The sequence below is a fragment of the Prionailurus viverrinus genome, chromosome C2 (genome assembly GCF_022837055.1).
Source record: "Prionailurus viverrinus isolate Anna chromosome C2, UM_Priviv_1.0, whole genome shotgun sequence".
Classification (NCBI taxonomy): domain Eukaryota; kingdom Metazoa; phylum Chordata; class Mammalia; order Carnivora; family Felidae; genus Prionailurus; species Prionailurus viverrinus.
In genome coordinates this window covers 122,063,491-122,082,437 of record NC_062569.1, presented here as the reverse complement: position 1 = coordinate 122,082,437, position 18,947 = coordinate 122,063,491, and positions in this window count along the sequence as shown.

The following is an 18,947-nucleotide window of genomic DNA, read 5'->3' as shown; positions in this document are numbered from 1 at the left end:
ATTACAATTATAATGGGGAATACATGTATGTTTCCAAGTTGATATAACTCCTATTCCATTCAATATGGTGACTTGGATGTAAGAAATTTATAAATATAACATAATAAGTATATTTTTAAAACGCATTATTATCACTATTGGCCACCCTTTCCAAACCTGATGGTTTTAACAAAGCAACTTCAGATTCCTTAAATTTTTCTGAGATTATGCAAAGAGTCTTAAATGACTGTTTCACATGTACTTTGAAAACTAATTCTAAAAGTCATTATGATATTTTATTTCTCTGACTGATTTATTTCATTTAGAATAATATTCTCTAGCTCCATCCATGTCATTTCAATGGTAAGATTTCATTTTTTTTATGGTTGAGTAATATCCATTATATATAATATCTTCTTTATATATAATATTTTATTATATATTTATATCTTCTTTATCCATTCATCAGTTGATGATATCGAGGCTTTTTCCATAATTTGGCTATTGTCGACAAATACCATATGATTTCACTCATATATGGAGTTTAAGAAACAAAACAAATGATCATGGGGGGAGAAAGAGAGAGGAAAACCAAGAAAATACTCTTAACTGTAAAGAACACAGTGATAGTTACCAGAGTGAAGGTGGGCAGGGGGATGAGTTAAATGGGTGATGGACGTTAAGGAGGGCACTTGTGATGAGCACTAAGTGTCATATGTGATGAATCACTAAATCCTATACTTGAAACTAATATTACAATGTATGTTAACTGAAATTTACATAAAAACTTGGAAGAAAAAAATAAATAAAATTAGAAAGTTATTATGTAATAACTTGCTTCTGCTGTTTGTCTCCTTTTCTCTTTTAGCTCTGTACTACTTGATATAATCTCTTATTGTTATCCATTTTTAAAATGACAGCAATGACCAAAGACAGAGTATTGCTTTTTCAGCCAGGGTTACTTATTTTCAGAATTTAGCTCACTGCTTTTCCACCGTTGACTCGCCCACCAATGCCAGTCTGTTGACCTTGCTGGTGTTGTGTTCTTCCCAACAGTTCACACACCATTTTTAGTGTCAATGATGTGACACATTAAAGCTCAGTTTTCCAAGGTGATTATAGAGAATTAGGTCTTTTGCTTTTACTATTTTTGTTATCAAAGCCTTCCACAGCTTATGTAAAAAAAAAAAAAAAAAAAAAGATATGAGGTGGGAGAAGGGAAGGCTTTGCAATTAGGCAAGAGGTAGAAATCATGAAAACACTAAAAATTTAGAGTGCTAGAATAGAGATAAAAGTAAACTCCAATGAGAAAAGTCCCCTGAATGCTTTTCCATCTTATGTCTTCCCTTTCATCAACTAGTGTGGCCTTGTCATATATTTTTGAAAAAAAAAAATCTAAAATATAGCATATATTACAAATGGGCATAGAAACATAAGCATATAGTTTAAAGACCAAGAAATTAAAGAAATACCTGTGAAGCTTTATTTAGGCCAGGATAACAAACATTTACGAGAAGATACGATGTGTCTGTATATTCTTTTATGAGATGCTTCTTTGAGCTCAAATTGTGGATTTAAAATTAATCTATTATGATGTCTGTGGCTCTAGATCTTTCATTTTCACTATTGTATTATACTCATTATATGAGCATACTGAAAATTATTATTCCATTTGTAGATACTGGGGTTGGGGCATACTTTTTGTTATAATAGACAACACTGATATAAAGCATTTGTGTAGATATGTCTCGATACATATATATATAGGAGTTTTTCTAGAATTGATAATAAGGAGTGGAATTGCTGGTTATGGGCTAGCATGTATACCCCTTTTAATAGGTTACACCAAACTGATTTTCAGAGTAGTAGTAAAAAACTATTCTTGTAAAAACATGGTGTTATTTGACTTTACCCATCTGTAAGTATGAAAATGTGTATCATTGTGGTTTTAATTTTTACTTGCCTATCATCAATTAATTTAACATAATTTCATCAATTCTATGGTCCATTAGTGCCTTTTCTTCAGTGAAATTTCTGATTTTTTCAATTGTTTAATTTTTATTGCTTTGTATTTTTCATTGATTCGTAGGAATTATTTAGTGTGTATTCTGTATATATGCTGTGTTGGCTTTATTTCTTGTAAAGCCCCTCTTCCTGGACTGTTGACAGACTTTCATGTTTTATAAGTGTCCTTTGATGAGCATAAATTTCACCTGAGATTGTTATTTTGTTTATTGTGTGAGATAGAGATCCCATTGTTCCAGGACTATTTATTACCCATTCATCTAAATTATCCCTTTCTGAATTTAGAATATCGAGCAATCACTCTGGTTATCTAAGACTTTAAATTAAACTAAAACATAGGTAATAATTAAATTACTGGGACTATAGACTATCCCAAATGAAGGAGTATATTTCCTCTGACTGCAGGTACAATTATGCCCCAAAGTTTATTCTTTATGATAAGAATATTCAGATTTTTTTTTTTTGTATCCTCCATTACTTAAGCTCTTCAGTGGATGATTCTAACTAGGTTTTCACTAGATTCAGGCCTCCATAGACAAATGCAGAAATGGAAGTTTACTGGATAGTAATGTTGACTGTATGTTATTTCACTTTGTGTTCTTGAAAAAAGCCAGGAAAGCTCTTTGGTCTCTAAGTTTTATCTATAAAAACATTAAAAAAAATATGTCTCTTTACCTTCATTCATCAAACACTTATCCAAGGAGCAGCATTGTTCATTGGTATTGGTAATCTGCAGCACTGATTATAGATTATACTTGAGTCATTATATTGAGGGAATCTTTATAGTCTTAGTGTCAATTTCCAAGTAGAGAAGTTATCAAATAATATCCTTTTACTATAGTTCTTATCACTCTTTGTCTAACTTATGCTAATACAATGATATTTTTCATAAATGAAAAATACTAAAACTTCAAAATCTGTCTTTTCAACTTCAAAATTGTCTTCCTTTTATCACTAGGGTCAGGGAATAAGAGATGGGCTTTAAAAATATTATTTGTTTTTCTAAAGGATAATTAGTTATAAAGATGCAAACAGTTTTTATTTTGCTGCTCTTTCACTCCTTAATAGACAGGAATCATGGTAGTAACGACATAGACACATTCAGTCTACATTTCTTCTGAATTCTTCTGAATGTGTAGACACATTCAGTTTCTGTTTCTTGAATTTGCAACCTCTTTAGAAGTCTAAATCAGAAACCTAGAGTTATTAAAAAGCATTTCAGCAAGAAAAGGAGCAAGAACAACTTCCTTAGAAATAAGAACTTAAAAAAAAAAGAAATAACATCTTTTTAAAATCATTGCATTTTTCTAGAGATATAGTGGAATAATAATCTATGAAGTTAACATTTACCTCTTCTCTGTATTTTATTTATTAATATCCAAAGTTAGTCAGCATATTACAAATAAGCAGAGCACTTAAAATGTAAATGATAGAAAATAATAGAAGTTTTATCACATATAAAAAACAATTTGATCAATTACTATAAATATATACAAAACAGAAAAAGAAAAGAAAAGGCTGCATTTGCAATTTAAAGCTATCAGCCAGGTGTGTGATGTCACATGTCTGCAGAAGCCTATTTATATATGCACATCTTAACACCAACTCATTGGCCCTATTCATTAAGGGGAAATGCTGATTAGAAACAATTTTCATTTTTTCAGTGCACCCCAAGTGTTCTTTCTTTTTGAAAAAAAATTAAGTCTCTCTAATTAAATAGTTTAGTCTCATTTTTAATCAATTCATAAATTTTTATGAATTCACAGATATTGTTTCTCTGAGATTGTTGCTTAAGCAATAGATACATATGTATATGTATTTACATAATACATAAAGTACATATGTGTGTATATGTGAAGGTGACTGCAGAATAGTTTTATTTAAAGAGAAAATCAAGAGTGAACAATGAACATAATTAATTTGTGTTATATCCTTCAATGGTTTAGAAATAAACAATGTAAGATTTTTAAACCCATAAAATCCAACATTGCATTAAAAATTAATAAGAATGCTTCTCCTTTTGGATTTTCTGTGTGGCTAGAGCTATTGTTTTTTTTTTCTCTCTCTCTTATATTTCCTTTTTAAAGAACAAATTATTGTTGAAATCCTAGTTCATCCAAGCTAGATCTCATATGTGTGTATTTAATTCTGTAATTGGAGATTATTTTTTTTTAATTTCTGTAACTTTTTTTTTTTTAATTTTTTTTGAGACAGGGAGAGACAGAGCATGAACAGGGGAGGGTCAGAGAGAGGGAGACACAGAATCAGAAACAGGCTCCAGGCTCTGAGCTGTCAGCACAGAGCCCGACGGGGGGGGGGGGGGGGCTCCAACTCACGGACCACGAGATCATGACCTGAGCCGAAGTCGGCTGCTTAACCGACTGAGCCACCCAGACGCCCCTGGAGATTATTTTTTTTTAATGTTTATTTATTTTGGGGACAGAGGGAGACAGAGTGCGAGTGGGGGAGGGGCAGAGAGAGAGAGGGAGACAAAGAATCCGAAGCAGGCTCCAAGCTCTGAGCTGTCAGCACAGAGCCCAATGCGGGGCTGGAACCCACGAACTGCGGGACCATGACCTGAGCCGAAGTCAGATGCCTAACTGACTGAGCCACCCAGGTGCCCCTATAATTGGAGTTTTTAAAACGAGTGTGATATGATTTGATTTGTGTTTAGAAACACACATTTATAGCACTTATTTTTTTTTAATTTTTAATGTTTGAGAGAGAGATAGAGACAGAGTGTGAGTGGGGGAGGGGTAGAGAGAGAGGGAGACACAGAATCTGAAGCAGGCTCCAGGCTCTGAGCCACCCAGCCACGCCTGTAGCAATTTTAAAGATCAATGGAAGATCAAGATATTTGTGAGGGAGCCATAGGAGTCAGGGAAATTAGTTAGGAGGCCATCATTACAACAACAACAAAAAAAGGGTGATGAGCCTACACATGAGAGGTGCTATGAGAAGGAAAAGGTAAAGACCAATTCCAAACATATCCAAGAGATAGAATTAACACGATGTGGTGGCTGATTGAATGTGAGAGATGAGATGAATGGATGAGTTAAGGATCATTATGAGGTTTCCTAGTTTGAGTGACTCAGTGAATAGTGATTTTATTAACTGAAAGGAAACATAAAAGGAAAGAACAGTTTTGGAGAGGGAAATAACAACTCTGACCTGGAATATGCTAAAACTAAAGTCTTCTGTGGGCTATCCATGTGAAATTTATCTAGTAATGTATTTTACAATACAGGCCTATATTACAAAAGGGGGGGGGTTACAAATAAAGATTTGGAAATCATTGAAATAAAAGAACACTCTTATGAAGAGATTAAGTTAACTCACTAAAATAATGTAAAATGAGCAGAGAAATGGTCCAATGATTGAATCCTGTGAAACACAAATGTTTGCAAGGTGAATAGTGAAATGGAAATCAGAACAGGGCAAAAAAGTAGTAGCCCGAAAGGAGAGAGCCAAATTAAGGGACTGGATATTGTACCATTGAGTTTCAAGAGGGAAAGAGTGGTCTACGACATTATTAATTGGAGAAGGCTAAACATTACAAGATCACTACTGGCTTTTAGAACACTTATCAAAGGAGTGTTTGGGTTAGACACCAAATTGCAATAGGTACGAGTGTAAACTGGAGGAGGAAGAGCTCATGAGCCCATGGAACTGTCCTCAGGTGTTAGCAATTCTATTTAATTCTCTCATAAAACTACCTTATTACATAAGTTTCAACTTGAGTTAGCTCTAACTGCCGCTAGGCCTTTTTTTTTCCCCCCATAACCATGGCCCCCTTTCTTACAGGGGGAAAGATGAAATTGGAATCATCTTTGTCACTCTTCCTGGGAATTTGGAGATTTCCATTTCCTCTAAGTTCTCTCTGCTCTGTGCTTTGGTTTGCGTGTAACATTTTGATAATTATGATAAAGAATGTCTTATCCCTTAAAGAAAGGGTTTTACTCAACGCAGGTTTGAAAGTACTCTCTGAGACAAGACTTGAAAGTATCTAAGGAAATGGTGAGGGTTACCATAATTTCAGAAGTTAATGTTTCAAATTGTTAGATCTCTTATCTTGTCACAAATAGATAATGAATAGAACTTAAGATACAGTAAGATCCTTAGACAAATCTCATATACACTCCTTCCAGATCACACTACATATATTAATTTCAATTTTATTGCTACAAAACATAGTTTAATTTGTTCCAAAGGCAACCAGAGTCTGCTTAAGAACTTAGCTTAAAATGCCAGTGTAATAGAATATCTCATTTGCTTAAACAAGAGTTCTTCTCTGGCACACATTTATTATTTAAGGTCCTAGTGGGAGGTCTACTCTAAAACACTGTATTCATGGACACCTGGGTGGCTCAGTCAGTTAAGCATCTGACTCTTGTTTTGGCTCAGTTCATGATCTTGCCATTGGTGAGATGGAGCCCCACGTTGGGCTGTGTGCTGACAGCGTGAAGCCTGCTTGGGATTCTGTCTCCCTTTCTCTCTGTCTCTCTGTCTCTCTGTCTCTCTGTCTCTCTCTCTCTCTCTCTCACTGTCAAAATAAATAAACATTTAAAACAAAAACAAAATAAAACGATTTTCTGCTAAATATTCCTCACTTAATTTTCAAATAATTCCCATCTTGCATACACCATCTTTTCACACATTCTCAGTACAATTTAGAAAGAGTAATGTGCATCATAACAGATTTCTAGCAGGAAGTAGATGGCACATTCCAATTTGGATAGAGTAGGACTTAAAAAAAAATTCAGATAGTTTTGGAGAGAGAGAGAGGGAAACCACAAGAGACAGTGAAATATGCCAGGGAGAGGAAGTTTCCCATACTACCCTTAGGTATTTGGGGTGGAAGAAGAATCAGTTAGTAGAAAATTGCAGATGAAAAGGAATATGAGGCATGTTGACTTACAGTCCCTGAGGCCTTTCTGTGGAAGGTCACAGCCAGCTTGCAGAATAGCCAAAAGAAGACAGTAGAGAGAAAAAATGTCTGATTCTATTCCCCCACCTTGCCTCCCTTCCATCCCCTATCAATGATCTCTAATGATGGAACACAGAAGGAAGGGAATATGTCAGTGAGGTCAGTATGTTAGCCTCCAGAGACATAGGACAGTATGGAGAAGCATGAAGAATAGATGTAGATGGGGTAGAAAAGAGATATCTAGCTAATAAAAGGATGTTCAACATGGTTAGTACTCCGGGAAGTGAAAATTTAAAACAAAATAACATTCTACCATACACCTACTAAAATGGCCAAAAATATTTTTAATTAAAAATTTAAAAAATGATATGACTAGGTATTGGTAAGGATGTAGAATAATCTACACCATCATATATTACTGTGTAACACATAAATTAGTATGACTTTGGCATATTCCTCAAAAGCTGAGCATAGCCTAGGACCAAACAATTCCACTTCTGTATGTACAGAAGTGTGTTACTTTGCATACTAAAAGAATTACAAAGAATATTATTAATAACACTATTTATAATAGTCAAAAGTAGAAACAATCCAAATGTCCTCAATAATGGAATAAATTGATAAATTGTGGTATATTTATATAATGCAATATAATACAGCAATGAAAATGAACATACAACAAGGATAAAACTCACCAATAGTGTTTAGTGAAAGAAGTCAAACACTAAAGAAAATATGTAGTATGTTTTTATTTATATAGTGTTCAAAAGGAAGTACATTAATCCGTAGTGATAGAAATCAGAATCATGGTTACCTGGGAGGTATAATTACTGGGAAGAGATATAAGGCAAGCTTCTGAAGTGGTCATAGTGTTCCATATCTTGATTTGAGTGATGGCTGTGCAGGTATATTCATCCTGCAAATATTCACCAATGTGAACACTTATTTGTTTGCTTTTGTATATGTATAGCGTAATTTATTTTTTAAAGTTTATTTATTTATTTTGAGAGAGAGAGAGAGAGAGAGAGCGCTCACGCGCTCGCGTGCAAGCTAGGGAGGGGCAGAGAGAGAAAGAAGGAGAGAGAGAGAGAATCCCAAGCAGGCTCTGCACTGTAAGTGCATGAGATCATAACGTGAGCCAAAATCAAGAGTCGGAGGTTGGGGTGCCTGGGTGGCTCAGTCGGATGAGGTTCCGACATCGGCTCAGGTCATGATCTCAAGGTTCGTGGGTCCGAGACCGCATTGGGTTCTGTGCTGACAGCTCAGAGCCTGAAGACTGTTTCGGATTCTCTCTCTCTCTCTCTCTCTCTCTCTCTCTCTCTCTCTCTCCTCTCTTCTCCCTCTCTCTCTGCCCCTCCCTGGCTCACACTGTCTCTCTCTCAAAAATAAATAGACATTAAAAAGAAAATTAAAAAAAAAAAGAGTCAGAGGCTTAACCTATTGAGCAACCCAGGCACCCCTAGTGTAACTGGATCTTTAAAAGAAAGAACTAAGAAAAGTGTGTCTGCAAAATCCAGTGAAGATACGTACCACAACAAAAAGTAGGTTATTTTCCCAAACTCTGGCTTTGTCCAGCACTACTTGGAAAGGGATCTTACCAAGATGGTGAGGAGAGGTATGGGTGTGAGAGGTCATCATGTGGTAGATAAAATATAATGGCTTCATATCCTTAAAATCAGGAAACCTTGCATTTAGCTGTAGTTACACTGCAAGCCACCTGTTAATCTCTTTATGCTTCATTTTGCCCATCTCTACATTGATGGATTAAAAGAAGCAATTATTGAGATTTCTCTTCTGCCAAATCTGTGACTTTTTTATCAATTAAAAAATAATAGATAGATAGATAGATACATAGGTACATAGATACATAGATACCAGTAATGTGAGAAAGGCAAGGTCTTTATGCCCTTTCATGTGTATGTCTTTGTAGATGTACTTAAGACACATCAATATGAAATTGTGATCAATAAAAACGCAGCAGTTGCAGTTCTAAAAAAAGCAAACAAGATTACCAATAGACAAAAGCCAAAGCAAATAGAACATGGAACAAAATCAAGCTTTAACTTGACCAGTATTTTAAATTAAGTGTCAGAAGAAGCTGGACACATTAATGTATATAACAAAGAGCAATGTATACCTCATAACACATTTTTGTAGTTTGACAGTCTAAATTTATCCCATCTACAAGACTTGTCTTATATATAAAGGAAAATAATCCATAATGAAAGAGAAGTATCTGCTTGCTTAGCAGATCCCACATATTTTTAAATAAAAATAAGATTTTCCTTCAAGAGGAAATATATTTTCATGACAGGTATGGAGATAAATTCTGTTTTTTTCAAAACACTGCATGTGGCAGTAATTAAGCCTCTATTAAACTTCTTGTTTATTTTTAAGTTTAGATTTACTTAACAGCCATTAAAATCTCAATGTTTGTATTTGCCCGTAGTGAGATTCTTCTGTGTGCTTCACCATGGTTCACAGCAGGCAGTCAAACCTAATAATAATGGCATGTTAATATTAGAAGAGACTCCCACTCTTAGAAATTGAGAAATGAAATGATTTTTAAAAACTAATCTTTAGTTTGAATTTATGATTGTTTTACCCTTAAGATGCACAAACAGGTTTTATGTTCTAAAAGATGCTTCCTTTTTGGGGGGGGGGAGTTGGGGAGACAGGGTAGTTGGAATACAGTTCATTCACAGCTTAATAGCAAATGAGTAGAGCCAAACTGGGGCAAAACAGAATAACAGTGTGTAAGAACCTGGGCTATAGAATCCAATAGATCTGTGTTTGGAACTTAGCTAAATAATAAAACAATATTTTAAAAAAGTATGTTTATTACCAAATTATCTCCACAGTACTCTAAAACACAAAGCACTCCAAAAAAGTGGAATTAAGAAAAACACAACTTTTTAGGTCTATGAAAAAATAAAAGACTATATTTTTGAATGAAGAAATTGTCAACACACATTCTTCAGACAGGATATATTAAATGTAAAACCAGCAAATATATTGAGATGGTGCTATTAGAGTGTGCCAGTAATATTGCCCCTTGTCTCTGCCCCACACAGAACAAGTTGAGAAATGAGACAAAGTGGTTGGTATGTGAGACTTGATAGAATTGCTATAAAAGTGTATGTATGCCGGCATATCGGCTCACTGATACTGAGACACAAAATTAGACAGGTTTTACTATGAAGAAGTGCTGGAACCAGAGGCCAGACACCAGGAGAGGTAAAACAGAACTCAAGATTTCCTGCCTGCACTTTGCTTACCATGCAGAGGGAGGAAGAGAGATAATTATCCCAAAAGATGTGCTTCAAACTGAAAGAAAAATCAAGAATGGGGAGCAGCGCCCCATAGTATTTTTAAAAATCTAAATGTCTAACAATTGCAAAGTGTGAAGAAGCATTTCACAAAAAAAGAAACTTGAAATATGTGTCCTGATACAAAATAGCTGGATCAAAGGGACCCAATTTCCCTAGATAGAGAAAAAACAAAAAACAAAAAACAAACATCAGCACTTGTATGAAAAGTACAGAATCCAAACAGAAACTGAGCAGAGACCTATAACTTATCCATAAGTATCTTTATCTTTCAATGGGCTTTGTGAGAAAAGATTTGGAATACATGGTAATACTGTTGCAGGATTCTTTACCTCAATACCTAGGGTTCCTTATCTTGCCATTTCGAAGAATGAAGAGGTGGACACAAAATGAGCAGCAGGCAAAAGTTATTAGGGTATAAGATTAGAAAGTAATAATAGTATGAAAGCTCTCTTTACAGAAAGAGGGCATTTGAAGGTGAATACCCATGACTATAGGCAAGGGCCCTTGTTTTATAAGGTTCTGGCCAGCATTCCCTTCCCTTCCCCCTCATTCCTTCCCAGGTTCTACCCTTACTGGCTGGATAACTCTAGCTGCTAGGTTGTCCATTCCTGATTGACCCCATTGTGTGAAGAGTCAGACTGGTCATACTGCCCCTGGTATAACATAAGTTTTATGGTTTACTTTTTTTAGTTAGGTATTTTAATTGTCAAATTCCTGAGGCGAACCTGTGAGGAAGTAGAGGGTGTCTGTTACATTCTTAAGAGGAACCTTACGCCTGAGGGAGTTTGCTATGGTTAGATGCTCCCAGCATTGTTCCAAAATATGTGTTTTCCCCACCCAGGTACCTCAGGTCCTAACCCTGCCCTCTCTGCCTATTTTATCCTATCTTTCCCTGTTATAATACCTATAATTTATTTGATATAATCCTTCTAAATTAATTAATATATTGTTTTATTTTTGATGTGTAGATTTCTACAGTAGGAACTTGCTATGTTTTTTTTTTTCTTTTTTCAAGTTAAAACATGTCTTCAAAATGTCTTTACAGGCAGATATTTGTGTTAAATAGGACTCATGTGATTATTTCAGTCAATATCTATTGCTGGAGTTGCTTAAACAACACATGGCATTTTTTGTGGAATGAAGCCTTAAGAAACACATTTAAAAACTCAGGGAGAACTTTACATATGTAATAATTTGATTGTTTCAAGTGTCATCACTAACAGAAATGATTAACACCACCACACGTCTAAAATATAAATGAGATTTTGGTGTTTTAGAAATTTGTGCATACATTCTTATCTTTTGAATTTTTCCAACTCTGTTGAAACCAAAGTAGTTTTCTTCGTGTAGAATGGGAGATTAAAAATTTGAAGGTATTGACTGTTATCTTTTGTGGAAAAGTAGAATATTGGTATGTTGCTATAAATACTACTAGCCGTTTGCAGAAAGACTGTATTTAAAATAGAGATGAGAAGTTAAAATTGTGCTATTTATCCATTGCATTTACTATAGATTGAAAGGGATTTGTAAGTCAAAAGGAGCGGAATGAAAGCAAGAAAAGGTCAAAGAAAGTAACCAAGATAGAATGCAGAATAGGTAAATGCACCCTTTGGGGAAAAACACAACAAGAAAGGCAAAAAGATAATGGCACACATCACAGTCTAGATGTATAGAATTCAGTGCCACATTTGGTCTTTAAGCTGTGTGTTATGTAATTTAAATAGAGAAATTTCCATTGTGAATATGTATTTCAGTGCCTCTACTTTAGATAAGTGTTTGTTTCATTGATTGTGGAGCCTAAAAATGGTAGTATCTAAACAGGGTTTGCTTGGCACAACATCCCTCTTACAAGTAAATGAGGTTCTGCCAGAACTTCTGTGCCTGTATCATAGGAAACAGTTTTCTTTAAATCTGGCTTAAGAGTGGCAGAACAAAGAAAGTAAATCCAACAAAAGAAATAACATTTTATGTCAGAGTTGGGACTCAACAAGTAAAAGAATGGACAAAGAAAAAACTTTTAGAATTATGAAATTCATAATTCTCTACTTGCCATATTTAAAGTGAGTGTCAGCCTTCAACTAAGATTTATTATGTGATACAGTAATGCTCTGTTTCCCCAATTTATGTCTATTTGCTCTTCCCAGATATATTTGTATCATACAATGGTAGAGATAAATGCTATAATTACCATCACCAAATAGCTTATTTATTAATTCATGCAAAGCCCTTTTGCTGTTCAAAATCATTAACGTTTCTCCCGATATTTCTCTACTGCTAGGGACTCAATATTTCTCCTCATCTATTTGTGCAAACTCTGTTCATGTTAAATTGAAGTGCTAATAAGAGTGCTTTTCTGGACTATATAGTAAACATAGTTTACTAACTATATTTATGGCATATAAATCTTTCTAGTATATTCCCTGCTTTTACTAGCATTTGATAATAAATCTTATAAATGCTTCTGAAGTGATGCCTTCAATTAATGTTGATGAAAGTAAAGATTAATAAACTTACAGCATACAGTGCTTTATATTTTCACAGTTTTATTTTCATAACTTCGTTTAGCTTCTTCTTACCACACAATGATGTAGATGAGCAGTCAAGCAAAATTATGCCCATTTAAAGTCAGGAAAACTAAAAACCTTGACAAGTTAAGGAAAAATTTTGACAAGACACTTTAGTGAATTAACACCAAAATACTTGTCTGTTGCACCTGTTGGGAAAATATAATTTAAAATAAAGTCTCCTCCCAACCCAAAAATCTTCTCCACAATGGTAATAGAAAAAGAAAACACTTTTATTATTGAATAAGCATTAAACCAGAATGTAATGGACATCACAGGCAATTTGCTAAGAGACCGCAAAGACATCTCACTCCCTTACATTTGCAAACAGATACAACCCATTGCATATATATTTAAAGACAAGCAATAGCTCTTCCTTAAGTAAGAGGATTGGACAACGCTATTTATCACAAACAGTTCATCCTAATTTTACTTGGTAATCTGTGTTAGCTAATCAGCTTTATCCACAGGAAAAATAAGCTTCTCCTCTATGCGAAAGTGGGATTGATACTTGGAGCAAGGTACCCACTAAAGTCTGGCTCCTATTTTCCCTCAGAGACTGGTAGAAGGGATGCTAACATCATGATTTTTACATTTGAAAGAGATAAGTCCCAGGGTATTGAGAAAGATTTACCTGTATCATAAAGGTGACAAAAGGTCAGGTGACAAAAGGTCAGCTAACTAAAGGCCTATCTAGTCTTCAGAAGGATTTATATACATTTCAAAGACATGAGAAAATACGTAAAATTCTAATATAAGTGCTCCAAAAGAAAAAAGGAGAGGGTGGGAAATCTCCTCCCCCATTTTCACCAGGAAGAGAGAATTAAGCCTATCTTTTTAAATTTGTATTTGTCTTTAGATCCCTAGCAAACTTCCAACTTAAGGGAGTATAATTGACCAAGGGTCCTTCCTTACTGTTTTTCCTTGGCCTCCCATAGGTGTCACCTGGCAGTGACTAAGACTAAGCAAAGATTCAAAAGTAGAGATCCATTCTTTTGAGGAAGAGGGACCTTTGTTGGCTGACTTTGTCTCAAGAATTTTCCTGACAGTTTTGCCTAACACTCTTTAGACAACATGGCTGACTAGGATAGGATGCTTCGACTCAACATTTTCTTCTCTCTCTTTCATGGGTGGAGGACTTGAATCCTGCCTGGATACTTTTCCAGCCTTGCCTGCCACCCTCTCTATTTACTTTCAGGCATCTACCCAAATAAAATCATGTTTAGTGCCATCTTGGCATTTGTTTCTTAGAACACCTAGACATACTATCGACACACCAAATAGTATAATTGCTGTGGAGTGGTATCATTCAGAATTACTATTATGCTTACACTTTGGCCCAACATTTTCACCTATGGGAGTTTATTCACCAGATATGCCTGCACAAACCCAAAATGATAGATGTCCAAAGGTAAGACATCACCACAGTGTTTTTAACAGGACAGGATTGGAAATATCACAAGGGAACAAATTCAGTGAAATGGTGTATATTCATAAAATGGAATGCTATGTACCTGTACAAAAGATTGAAGCAGTTCTTGAGGTGTGTCTATATAGTAAGATCTCCAGGACATTTTTTTTTTAAGAGAAGAAAGTGATGGGGCGCCTGGGTGGCGCAGTTGGTTAAGCGTCCGACTTCAGCCAGGTCACGATCTCGCAGTCCGTGAGTTCGAGCCCTGCGTCGGACTCTGGACTGATGGCTCAGAGCCTGGAGCCTGTTTCTGATTCTGTGTCTCCCTCTCTGTCTGCCCCTCCCCCGTTCATGCTCTGTCTCTCTCTGTCCCAAAAATAAATAAACGTTGAAAAAAAAATTAAAAAAAAAAAAAGAGAAGAAAGTGAGAAGTAGAAGTGTGTTTATAGCATTTGTGACTTTCTTCATTTACTTAAAGGAGGGTAATAATAAACATGTTTTTTGCATATTTATTTGTATTTGCTTAATGAAACATTAGAAGCCCACACAATATATTAAAAAATAATTATTTTAGAAAGCCACACAATATATTAGAAAAAAATAATCTGGAATCCATTCATAAAATGGAATGCTATGTATCTACAAAAGATGAGGCAATTCTTGGTATGTCTATATAGAAAGATCTCCAGGAAAATTTTTTAAGACAAGAATGTGAGAGGTAGAAGTGTGTTTATAGCATATGTGACCTTCTTCATGTACTTAAAGGAAGATAATAATAAACATATTTTCTCATATTTGCTTGTATTTGCATAATGAAACATTGGAAGCCAACAGAATATGTTAGAAAAATAATTATGTTAGGGAGCAGAAGGGGAGAAATTTGGTAGAACAGGCAATGAGTACAATCAGGTCTTCTCAATGTATATATCTTACTGACAGTTGGCCCATGTAAATATATTACCAAATAAAAAATAAAATTTAATTTAATACAAATTAAATAAATGTGTAAATACTCTTCTTGGAACCATGTGGTCACTTAAGCCTTAAGTAAGGAAAATAGTTATGATCTTATATTACTTTTGAAATATTTTATTTTATTTTATCCCTCCTCTTTTGACTAACTTGTGATAATGATCTATTTGTTAATTTAATAAATATTTATCAAGCATCTACTACTTATCAGATACTATGATAAACCCTGGGATAGGTGAATAGAACAGATAAGATTCCTGTTCTCATGAAACTTACAACCTAATTTTTAAAAAGAGAAGAAAACACAGCAATTTCCAAGTAAGGTAAATTCACTGCAAGAGATATACTATGGAAAATGAGGTCTACAAGTGAGATTTCAGCCACCTCTAAGGTTTAGTCATGAAATGAATGTTATTACAGCAGTGATAATTTAAATTATTGCTCTGTTATTGGCTATTTGAGAATTCCAAGCATAAGTAGTATACTAATTTATATAGATAAATGTAGATATAGATGATATAGACAGATACAGATATAGATATAGATGATACAGATGATATAGATATAGATAGATATAGACATAGATGGATCTAAGAATCTCTGTATTAGGGAAGTTTCCATGTAAAGGAGCAGAATGTCTTCAAAATCTACTTTAATTGAATTCAAGGAAGGCATGATCCAAACTTTTTATTTCTTAAGCTGAAATCTGAAGAGGCTGGCACTTCCTTTTTAGGATGTAATAAAAATGCATTTTCAGAACTTAATAAATTAGTTTTCAAAAAGATATCCAAATCCTAAGAACTATGCAGCATTTTAGTAGCCAGTGTAATTAAATTGATACTTTGTATAAGTAAGACTTGTGTATATATATATTTTAATTGCATTATAGTTACTTTATATATAAATTTCTTGAATATAGATTTATACAGATTCTTGTTTTCATTTAGGGCATCTTTTTAAATTATATTTTCACTTGAAACATTAATTTTATTTAATTTTTATTATTTAAGGCACATAGATTAAAAAGAAGTATAAAGAGAATAATAATAAACAAACTATGCAAACTACCCTGTTTAAGGGATAAGGCATTGGTACATTATCTTTCATATCTTCCTTATAACCCTGTTTCCCCTCTACCTTCCCCTTCTTTTCAGGGGGAATCTCTACCATGAATTTTGGCTTTATTTGTCTTTTGCTTTAAGAAATTTTACCATTCATTTTGAGTTTTTAAATAACTCATGGTTTATTTCACATACTTTTAAACTTACTAACATATAATTAAATTGCATATATTTATCTGAGACTTATTTTTTTGCTCAACTTGAGGTCCTTGAATTTTAGGTTTTCCCCTCTATGTTATTACAGGTAGTTGGCGTTTATTCATATATATTGCTATATAGTATTACTCTGTGTGGATACAACACAATTTATTTATCTTTTCTATTAATGATGGACATTTCTCTCCTATAAAGATATGTATATGCCTCCTAGAGTAGGCACACAAGAGGATCTTCCAGATAAATATTATAGATTAGAATTTCTACTCACTGGACATACATAGTCGTCAATTTATTTCAATAATGCCAAGTGATTTTCCAAAGTGTTTGTACTAATTAGCATCCCTTCTTGCCAACAATATATGAAAGTTGTCATTTCACATCATCACCAATATTTGATGTTTGAAGACCATGAATTTTAGTAATAATGCTGTTACATACACGTAAAATGATATGACATTGATTTTAGTTTGTATTTTCATATTGCTAATACAGTTGAGCATATTTTTAATTGTTTTAATGATGATTCAGATTTCCCCTTCTGTTGAGTGTAGTTTGAGTCTTCATTCTTTGTTTTATAATTTTTGTTGTCTTTCTATTGTTTGTGGAGTTTTTATTATACATTCTACATACTCTTGTCATTTTTATGTATTGGAAATAATTTTTCTAAGTTGGAGATTCTTATTTTCACTTTTTATGGTATTTTGATAAACAACAATTTATGTAGTCGTAGTACATAGTCAGTGTTTTCTTTTGTGTGCTTTTGTGTCTTTTTTTTCCTATCCTTGGTTCATAAATATATCCCTCTAAAATGACTTTTTTTTTTTAAGAGAGAGAGAGGGAGAGTGTGAGTGGAGAGAGGGGCCAAGAAAAAGACAGAGAAAGAGAAAGAGAGAGAGAGAGAAAGAGAGAGAATTCTAACCAGGCTCCACACTCAGCGTGGAGCCCAGTGAGGGGCTAGATTTCATGACCCTGGGATAATGACCTGAGCCAGAATTGAGAGTGGGGTGCTCAACCAACTGAGCCACCAGGTACCCTGGTCTCTGAAATTACTTTTAAAAGTTTTAAAATTTTATATTTTGCATTTGTCTTTATTCCACCTGGATTTGAATACTAAATTGACCTAATAATTTAATAATTATTTAGATTATTTTAGTACAATCTTGCCTCAGTGGGACAGGCCAAAGTTCCAGGGGTCTCAGGCCTAGTAGACTTAATAGGTATATTTTGCTTCAGAACCTAACTTTTGGCACAATTTTTGTCTCTGTTATTTTGTAAGGTATACTCACCATTTTGATTTTTTCACTACTCTAGAAGTTTTAATATGTACAACTTATCAAAATCTCTGTTACTGTTTTTTGTTCCCACTCTTGAACACTTAAATCCCAATCACTTCTACCAATTTATATGCTATTATCATCTGTGTATTTCAATCTTTTTTTAAGTAGTCTTCATGCCCAGCACAGAGCCCAATGTGGGACTTGAACTCAGGACTCAGAAATTAAGACTTGAGCTGAGGGGCGCCTCAGTGGCTCAGTCGGTTAAGCATCCGACTTCCACTCAGGTCATGATCTCACAGTTCATGGGTTCCAGCCCTGCATCAGCTGTGCTGACAGCTCAGAGCCTGGAGCCTGCTTTGGATTCTGTCTCTCTTCTGTTCCTCCCCTGCTCACAGTCTCTCTCTCTCTCTCTCTCTTTCTCTCTCTCTCTCTCTCTCTCTCTCTCTCTCTCTCTCTCTCAAAAATAAATAAAGCTTAAAGAAATAAAAAAAAAAGAGTTGAGATCAAGAGTCCCACTCTTAACCAACTTAGCCACGCAGGTGCCCCTCAATCTTTCTTTTTAAGACCACCATTCATTATCATTTTTTTTGTCATAGTGTTTGTTTTTATTTGCACATTAATTGAACTAATTTATTAGATTTTTAATTTTTTTCTGGCATATTGGACTATATAATCTGGAATTACTTTTCTTCTGCCTAAAGTTTAACTTCAGGATTGTATATATCTGGAATCTTGGTGAGTTTTATTCTGGTGTTTGTTGATTCCTGGGCTGTCTTTTGTGCTTTGTTTGCTTGTGGGTTGTGTTTTTGTTTTTGATTTATGAATTTGTTCGTTTTTCTTCTTGGAAATTATTTGATCCTTGGGAAAGGATTCTTTCAGACAGGATTGTCTGTTCTTTTATCAAAAGTATAGGTGCATAAAAAAGAAAAAAAAAGTCATGAACCACTTTAAAATAGTTGCAATTTTTTTGTTTGTTTCCATTTAATCATCTGGTAATGTTATTTTGAATTTCATTCAGTTGTGTGAGCTAACATGGGGTTATAAATTATCAGGCAAGAAGGCTGACTAAGTCCCACACCAACATTTCCACTAAAAAAAAACAAAAACAAAAACAAACCACTAACAAAAACAAGGTAAAAGCTGAAATTTTAAGACCATCCCTGATATCATAGATAAGTAC